Below are 8,786 nucleotides of genomic sequence, written 5' to 3'. Positions count from 1 at the left end.
CAACTGCACACATCAAATCACATTTAAATTGTTATAGGCCTATCTGCTTCTGGAAATCACCAACAATGTGTCTCTGTTCTAAACCGATAATTCTTTTTGTCGCGATCCCCACATCTAAAACTAAGAATCAAATGTACGTTTTTGCCTGGCGCGGCGCGGCGGTGTGGCTTAACGGGCTAAGCGTTAGGAATACGCTCGCCACCGCACCTAATTACTCTGCGTGGGTTCGCAGGTTCGAATCCCATGAAGGGATGGTTATGTGCGAGAGGATTGCTGGACTCCTCGCTGTCGTTGGGTGGTTCACGTAACCGCTGGTCGGTTACCTGGTTACGGCTTCCTCCACCACCAAATCCATGCTTCTGAAAACAAATAATACAGTAAAACTAATCCCATACCCGACTTGGAATGGTACCCGGACGAGAGGCCGTGGTTCGCCATATGGATAAGCCGTCTTATCGGCTTCCCTCTCCCCCGGGATAAATATGTAAATCCTATCCTATCCTTAATTTTTTTGGTACCGGTACGGTAGCATCTTTGTATTATTTAATCAATTCTCTGCATATTCAGATATTGGCTTTCTATGATGACATGCCATAACTATCCAAGCATAGCTTCGCAAAAAATAAAAATAAACTTCGATGTTCGCTTTGGCGCAAGAATTAGTAATGCTGGTGACATAGGTAGAATCTACGCAAAGATAACTCAGTTGAAAGACTGCACCGAAATAGTCACGGCGCCAAAAATACGTTGCGCTGTTTAAAACTCTTTCAGTCGTTTCCAGCGTAATAGAGTCTGTATTCTCAGTACTCAGGCATCGCTTCCGACTGTAGATAAAAACTATACAAATATAGTTTTAACGTCAAAATTAATCCATTCAAAAAATATTCAGCCATCCCTAGCAAACTTTCATTCCGCGCTGTAGGCGCCAAATTTGGAGTGGCTGTTTAGCGCCCACAGCCGGGATATTTCTTAGATGGTCGATCTGTTATAGCAATGACATTAAACAACATGATAGGCAACTCTGACGTCACTCCATAAGACTACAGGCAAAACATTGTATTTCATGATACGCTCCAATGCACATATTTCTCGTCGCCTTTCGCGTCCGTTTTCCGCTCGCATTTGCTACTCGGCGTCTTTTTTACATGTAGTACCTGCCTTTTTGCGCCTGTAGCGAAACAAAATAATCTCTATATCTAAGAAGTTTTGCTTACTTGGAAAGCTGGAATAACAGGCAAGCTGTAAAGAGCAATTCTGGACATCATAGACGTTTTTTTTATCAGAGAAGATTACAAACGAGATAGCGGAAAGATTTGTGTGGAACATTTTGCAGATAATGACAAAGTTCAAAGTTAGTAATTTTAATGTTTGCGCTTAATCATTGAAATTTCATTTAAAGAGGGTGTCATACAAAACTGTGCTGCGATACAATTCCATAACACAAAGTTTGCACCTATCGAACTTGCTTTTGTAGGTGAATTTATTAGACATATTACATATTCAGTTAATCGTAGGTAACATTGCTGGTACATAATGCATCGTAGATAGGTTTGTTTAAATTTAGCTCATAGCCCACTAATTAATATTATCTTCTATGCAGGAGGTTGCAGGGCTGAATTCAACTTGCAGCCTTACCGATCACCTGACGATGCTCATTTAGTTTGGCTCGAGCAAGTCTTCTTGAAATGCTTGTGTGGATGAAACTACCTATATTTTTTGCCTTCCTCCGATTTTAGACAAATTTATTCTGAGGGATTTCGCATATAATTCTCACTGATTGTTGGCTGTTTATAATTCCTATTGATTGTGAATTCTGATTATAACAATGAGTTGAAAATTTTTTTACCTAATTTACTGGCACCTTTTTCTTGTCAACACTCCAAGCTGAGGTAATAAACATGACAATACATTTATGTCATCTGGAAGCAAAATATGCACATTAATTAATAGTTTGGCAAATTGAGATAATACATCATGACAGAAAATACAAGTTAAAGATATGTATGACCATCACATGGTAATTAAAATTAAAAAAAATTAATAGGGGCTGTGGAGTATGGAAAGTTCAAGACAAAGAAAAGAACAAATGTTCATAGCTCATGAACTATCAATTTTGCCTCCATTACTTTGTGAAGGCCAATATATTTCGAGTGGCTGAATTGGTTTACCTTTATGATAGCAACGATTTCGTATTTAATATAGCGAGATTATTTCAATTTAATTGAAGTGATATAATTTCCCAAAGCAATGCTTGAATCGTCTAGAATGGATCAGTGGTGTCAAACTCATGGGTTTTCGAGAGCCGCATTGCATTTTGAAAATTGTAAAAAGAGCCGCAAACAGTTTTTGATAATGTATACTTAAAAGATATTTTTAAGATAGTTTTAGTTTGTGACATATATTGTGATGCAACTAAACAGTTGGATTAAGTTTTATTATTTTCTTCAATTTCAAATGCAATTACATATTAATATTTGCATTCCACTATTATTGCAACATTTGCAAGTTACAGTATTTATTATAAAAAATCGTAAAATTCTATGTACAACCATCAAAATCATTTTTGAACAAGCTTTGAATAAGGAAAGAATAATACACACACTAAAAATAACTTAATCTAAATTTATGAACCTAAAATTAACAAAAATACTACAGTATAAACTCAATGTTTTAATAATTACATTTGTCCTGGCGTTTGGCATCTTTTTTGTGTCACCAGCATACTAAGGCCAGTCTGAAATGATTTTATAGTACCAACTCTAACTAACGAGGCCACATGATCATGGGTTTATCTGGATCTTTACGAATGTTTAATTAATTCCAGTAATGCAAAAAAGTTACTCTTATCATTTCATGTATAGATCAGTAAAAAAACAAATGACAGATTTTTTCGACAAGACATTTCGCACTACATTGCGTGGCATAGGATTGCTTGAATTAATATTGATTTTTAGTAACTAAGTCGTTGTATAATTATATTAATATACAAACACATGGAAATTTTCTGTTCGAAGTTGGTCTTCGAATTTGTCATATTGACTGCTGAGCTTATTGTGTTTTTTGATTGTATTGACGGAAATATGACAAATTAAACAATGTGCTTCAGAATTTTGTGAAGAGCAGAAATGTTACAACTCCCATTTTCTTCGAAAATGCCACCTTCTTCATGTACTTTGCGTTTAATTTAATTACTCAAGTGTTTTATTCAAGTAATCTTTTGCTAGCTTGATGTGTATTCTTAATTGGGTCAAAATGTGGACAAAAAAATTAATATTCCAAAACTACTTTCAGTAAATTGTTTTCTGTGTGAATATTCAATTTCACTTTAGAAGGTTTGAAAAATCTATTACATTTAGATAAAAAAAAAACTTCAAAAATACTATTACAATTATTGTTAAGCGTTCGAGGGCCGCACTGGAAGTTCTCTGGGGCCGCGAGTTTGAGATCCCTGGTCTAGATTGAAGTTGTTCAAAAAATATATGATAGTATTTTATCATGAATGATGATTATACCCCTTCCGGAATTTCTTCTATAGTACTACCAAAAGTTGATGAACCAAATATAACACAGGTGCAGTGTGCCTTTTTACAAATAAGACCGCTTATGCAATCTTACGCTTTGGAATTTTTAGTTATTTTCCTCAAGCCCTGCAGGATGTGGGGGCCATACACAACTCTACCGGAGGGTCAAATGTCTTTGCATGCCTCCATAGGTTGTTTTTCTATTGCAATTTTCTATTTTCAATTGCATTATATTTCTTGGAATCACACTGTCACTGATATGTCGCCAGACTTCTGATATCTCCCCGTCTGCTATAGTTGTCCTGTGAATAAATAATAGGAAATTGAGATTAGACGAATAGTTGAAAGTTTTGCTTTATGTCGGCTTAATTTCTTGATTGATATACTTACTATTTCTGCTATTGCCTCTTGTGCTGCAAGAGTCTCACAATGCTTAGACAGGTTTGTCCACAACTTTCACATCTGAAGAAAGAGAGGAGATTTATTAATTTTCGTTAAGAATAAATAAAGCAGTCTATATGATTCAGAATGGAAAAGCTAATAAATCCAATATCTCATGTTTTATTTAAAAAATATTTTACTGAATTTGGTATATAAACCAACTAATAAAAGGGTTTAGTCGGAAAATTACAAGCATTCGTGGCTCCAAATACTTGAGAAATCAGACTATACAATATAGACCGGTATGAGTGAAATGTTAGGTGAACTTGTTAACACTTTGATTCAATACGCAAATAAAAGTGAATACGTAATAGTATGTTACAATGAGCAGCAATCAACAATGAGTATATATCCTCACTGATTAAAAAAATCTAACTAGAGGTGCATGAACTATTTGAAACCATAAGGGGTAAGTAAATATGTAATTTCGGCAAATGGGCAACTACGTACCGTACTGAATTAATAACTTCGTAGTATTTGACAAAGGCTGGCTTTCCCACATGTACTTAACAGTGCGATGCCCGGGTGTGATATACAACAATAGTATTCACCTTACCTTTTACCGATTTCTTTTTACCCCAACTTTCAAAAATATCATTAAAATCGACAACAACTGTCAAAGCAGGCACGAACACCATTCGTGCTACGCCTTGAAAGCAGCACACATCCGCTCGTTTTCGTCTCGTCAAGTATGTGCATTGGAGCGTGCTATCGAATACGATCTTCGGACAAAAATGCCGGAGTTGCGCATCATGTTGTTTAATGTCATTGGTTATAGTAAGCTGATTTTCATCACTCTAATGCAAAAAGATGCGTACAAGTTGTTGGTGTCGTCAGTTATTATGTGTACAACAAATACGGTACCGGTATAGGGTATCGTCGGTACGTCAGGAGAGTACGGGTGTACGAACGAGCGAAGGGACGACAGCACATTTTTCTAAACAAAGTATAATAAGTATAAGTATAAGTTTATTTCGACTCCATAATCAGCAACAGACGATAAAAAAATAGATAAAAACAAAAGTAACTGATTATAGAATCGGGAAAGCGAACAAAACCTAGAGTAAGGTTTGAAACGTACAGATTTTAGATGGAAAGGTATTGATAAAAGAAGTAGTACGTGTTCGCTCACCCAAAGGTAAAAAAAAAAACTAATAAGGCACGCACGCACACACACACACAATCATCGAGACATGATACTGTCGGAAGCGAAAAAAGCGAGACTTGAAAGTAAAAAGGAAGGAAAATATACAAACAAATAAAAAATGAATAAATTATTTTGCCACACCAAATTAATAATTTTAAGAGCCAAATTGGATACCGAATTGCCAAATTGGATACCGAATTAGTCAACAAGAGTAATGTATTGTGGATAGAAAAGTATTCCTCGAAGTATATCGTCAAGCTGATTATAATTGGAGTCACCTAATGCCAAATTGCCCAATCAGAATTGCCAAGTTGGATGTATGAAGAGGTGGGCTAGACCTGCTTCACTCATCAAATAGAAGCCACAACAAGCCAAATAACGTCCAAATTATTTTAAATACTATTAATCAATAACAGTACCGGTAATCATAATTAAAATTAATTAGGGCGGTATGATACAGAGGTAGGAAAATTGGTTAAGGGAATATATATGGTGTTTGGTTCAAATAAGGTTTCTAGGGTCATGGATTATAGGCAAGTAACTTTAATTGAGGTTGTTGATCCCTGCGGTCAGTTCAAATTCGTCACGGATGATTCATCAGTCTGCAAGTTTTGTTGATGTATACACCTTTCATGTTGACATAGATAGCATTTAAATTGATCATCATGACTCCTGAAAAACGAAAAATATATCTGCGAGTACAATATTCAATGACTGCATATAAGGAATCAATAGAAAACTACCCTACAGTACACCTTTGAGTGGAAGTTGTTGAATTGTGTAAATATTGATTAATATTAATCAAATATCATTAGACTGCTAGTTGAAAGACCTGAGTAAGAAGAGATTGTGGTTGGGACACAAGAGAAATTGTTCACAAACCATGCAAAAACCTTCCGATGTCGGTCAAACCACACACATGTATGCCATTATCTTCATTAGTCATTAACATCACACTAACCCTTACACATTTGCATGCTATACACAGCATAAATTCGACCAAGGATAAAAACTTTGTTCACACGCAGGTCACAGCATATAGTACTACAGCAAGTTAAAATGTAGGGGAGAATCCAAATATACCTCGACTGGTCACCTAATTACAATATTAGGTACAGGAGTTAAATTATACCGTCTACAACCCTCACAAAAAATCACACCACCCAAACAGAAAACCAAGTTCACGCATGTGGAATATCAGAAACCCGACATTGAAAAAAAGGAAACATGCGCATGCAGATATCAGAATGTGAACAGCCATATTAAGGAAAATCTTATGCTATAGAACAAAATAAATGGCCAACTAGAATGCAAAACAGATGGAGAGAGCTCAACTGCTTGTTCAAAATTAATTAGTAATCTCAGAAACAATAACAATAGGGGAGAATCCAAATATACCTCGACTGGTCACCTAATTACAATATTAGGTACAGGAGTTTAATTCTACTGTCTACAACCCTCACAAAGAATCACACCACCCAAATAGAAAACAAAGTTCACGCGTGTGGAAAAGAACAAAACAAACGAATAATATTTACAATAGTTAATGTGTCGACAAGAAACATGTCGACAATTGAAATCAATAACTTAGCAAAATTACGCAAATTAGAACTGATCTCAAATAAACCCGCACAGATCCAACTCATTGAAATAACAGTTATGCCTAATTACAAAAGCAGGCATTTGCAAAACACTCAAATGAAATACCGGTACCGGTACTCCCTAATACAAAAACAATAAACTGAAATACGTATCGTACTTGCCGGTGCCGCTTTCAACTTACAAAACACTTGACAGTTGGTTTGGAACAGTATGGCAAAATGTTCTTATTGGTATTAATTCTAAATATCAAAATGACAAATAAAACCTTGCACCACGAGCCCAGAATTTTGGAAGGTCGAATCAAGGTCTTCAAAGCGTCAGTGACGTCACGCTTTGCGAAAGCGTGCAAGGGTATCATAAAGTCACTATTTGTTTATTTTATTTTTTTATGAAGTCACAATAAGTAAAATAGGTGAAGGTATGTACCACTAGCGCCTCTAATGGCGAATAAAATATGTATTGAAACGGAAGTGACGTAACAAAGCTCCCATTTCGCATCCGCTCAGACACTGTTTTCACTCAGACAGATTTTCAAGCGTGGTCGTAAACATTACCTCGTTTTCGCGTTTTTGAACTCTATTCGTTAGTTTTCAGTTGTGTTTCGGAAACTTAAATATAAATCAGATAATTCAATGATCATTCTGTCTTCTTAGGAGTTTTAATTTAATTGAAGTAATAAAAAAATAGTGAAGAAATAGCTGTGATAGACTAGGCTAAAATTCTTCACCGATACTTTTAAAAATCAGATTGTTGTATGCAATGAATCATAATGATGGTTTGAAACACATACCCCATTTTACAGGCACCAACTCGCAAAAGCACTCGTAAAATAAGCCCCGAAAATTTTGCAATGGTAAAGTATAGGAAGAATTTTTCGGGGGTCAAAGGTCGGGGAAAGGTACATTAAGTAGAAAATATATTAAAAAGTGCTAATCGATCTGCCATAACTGTATATTGTATTGAAGATGTACTCTGTAAAATCTCAAGAAAAAGAACATAGAGGTTAGTCAGATTAACAATGTTATCGAACAGAATGTCGACGAACTTGACATTCAAGTTCTAGACATACCAAGGAAATTTCAGGATAAAAGCGACACACTATATGAATAAGATGGCATTCACACAAATGTAGAAGTTGTAGCCCTTCATAAAAGCCAAAAACAGCATTTTGGGGGATAAAAGTAGACAGTGATGTGCACAAGATGGTATTGGGAACTTCATGAAAATATACCTTCTTGTTACCCGGACTCAAATGGAAATAGCAAGCAATTCAAATAGTCGTCAGTAATCATACAAGGCATGAAATATATTCAACTCGGTTTGTATAGGGCTTTTATTATCCTGGATTATGGCTGCTTGTACCTGCCATGGTTCGGAGTGCAAGTCTCGTGTTAAATATAAATTTGTCGCCTACCTTGAAGTTATAGTCTGACTGCGTCATTGTTTATGAGTAATATGGCCACGAGGGATACTAAGACAGTATTGTATAAATTTGATTGCGCTTCCTTATCCCGAGACATAGATGTCGGCACAAATGGCCCATGAAATCCAAACTATTGTGTATGTATAAAAAATGCTCCTCCTCAAGATGACTCCCGTAGTATTTGTAGGCCTACCGGAAATTATGGCCTAACCCTAACCTGGTACACATACTACGTTCCGGTGTCAACAATCTTGGTTCACATACTTATACCGAAAAATGAACGTACATATTAATCGAGGTCTAAGCGAGTACTTTTCGAGATTCACAACCAGGTGGTAGATCGTGCGCGAAACCATTTTTAGGGTCGGAACCTAGTGAGCGAGTGGGCAACCAGCGCCTTCAATGGTGAGCAATAAAACTAAATATTGCGAGAAGGGCAAATTCGGAGATACTTGAGGGGGGGGGGGAGGCAAAGAAATGCGATGACACTTACTGCGATACATTCCTGGTAAGATAACCGATAGAGAAGATCAAAAACTTGATTCCGGCTCTCCTGTCCGTATGCTTTCCCGGCGATGAATGATTTGTTGGCACATACTAAAAAGAAAAGGTTTTAAATAAAATATTGAATGTCAATGTCTAATATATAAAA

General features: G+C 36.1%; 1 long non-coding RNA gene across 1 annotated transcript; it reads right to left on the bottom strand.

The window, feature by feature from the left end:
* Positions 1-3,582: 3,582 nt before the first annotated feature.
* On the bottom strand, positions 3,583-4,740 carry LOC144419861 (uncharacterized). Its single transcript, XR_013474325.1, has 3 exons — positions 4,519-4,740; positions 3,912-3,983; positions 3,583-3,823 (listed from the first exon to the last, which is right to left on the bottom strand). It is a non-coding gene; the product is annotated as an uncharacterized LOC144419861 (long non-coding RNA).
* Positions 4,741-8,786: the final 4,046 nt, after the last annotated feature.

Source organism: Styela clava, chromosome 2 (assembly GCF_964204865.1).
Source record: "Styela clava chromosome 2, kaStyClav1.hap1.2, whole genome shotgun sequence".
In the NCBI taxonomy this organism is placed as follows: domain Eukaryota; kingdom Metazoa; phylum Chordata; class Ascidiacea; order Stolidobranchia; family Styelidae; genus Styela; species Styela clava.
The sequence above is the reverse complement of the archived record's forward strand: the minus strand, read 5'-3'. Positions and strand labels throughout refer to the sequence as shown.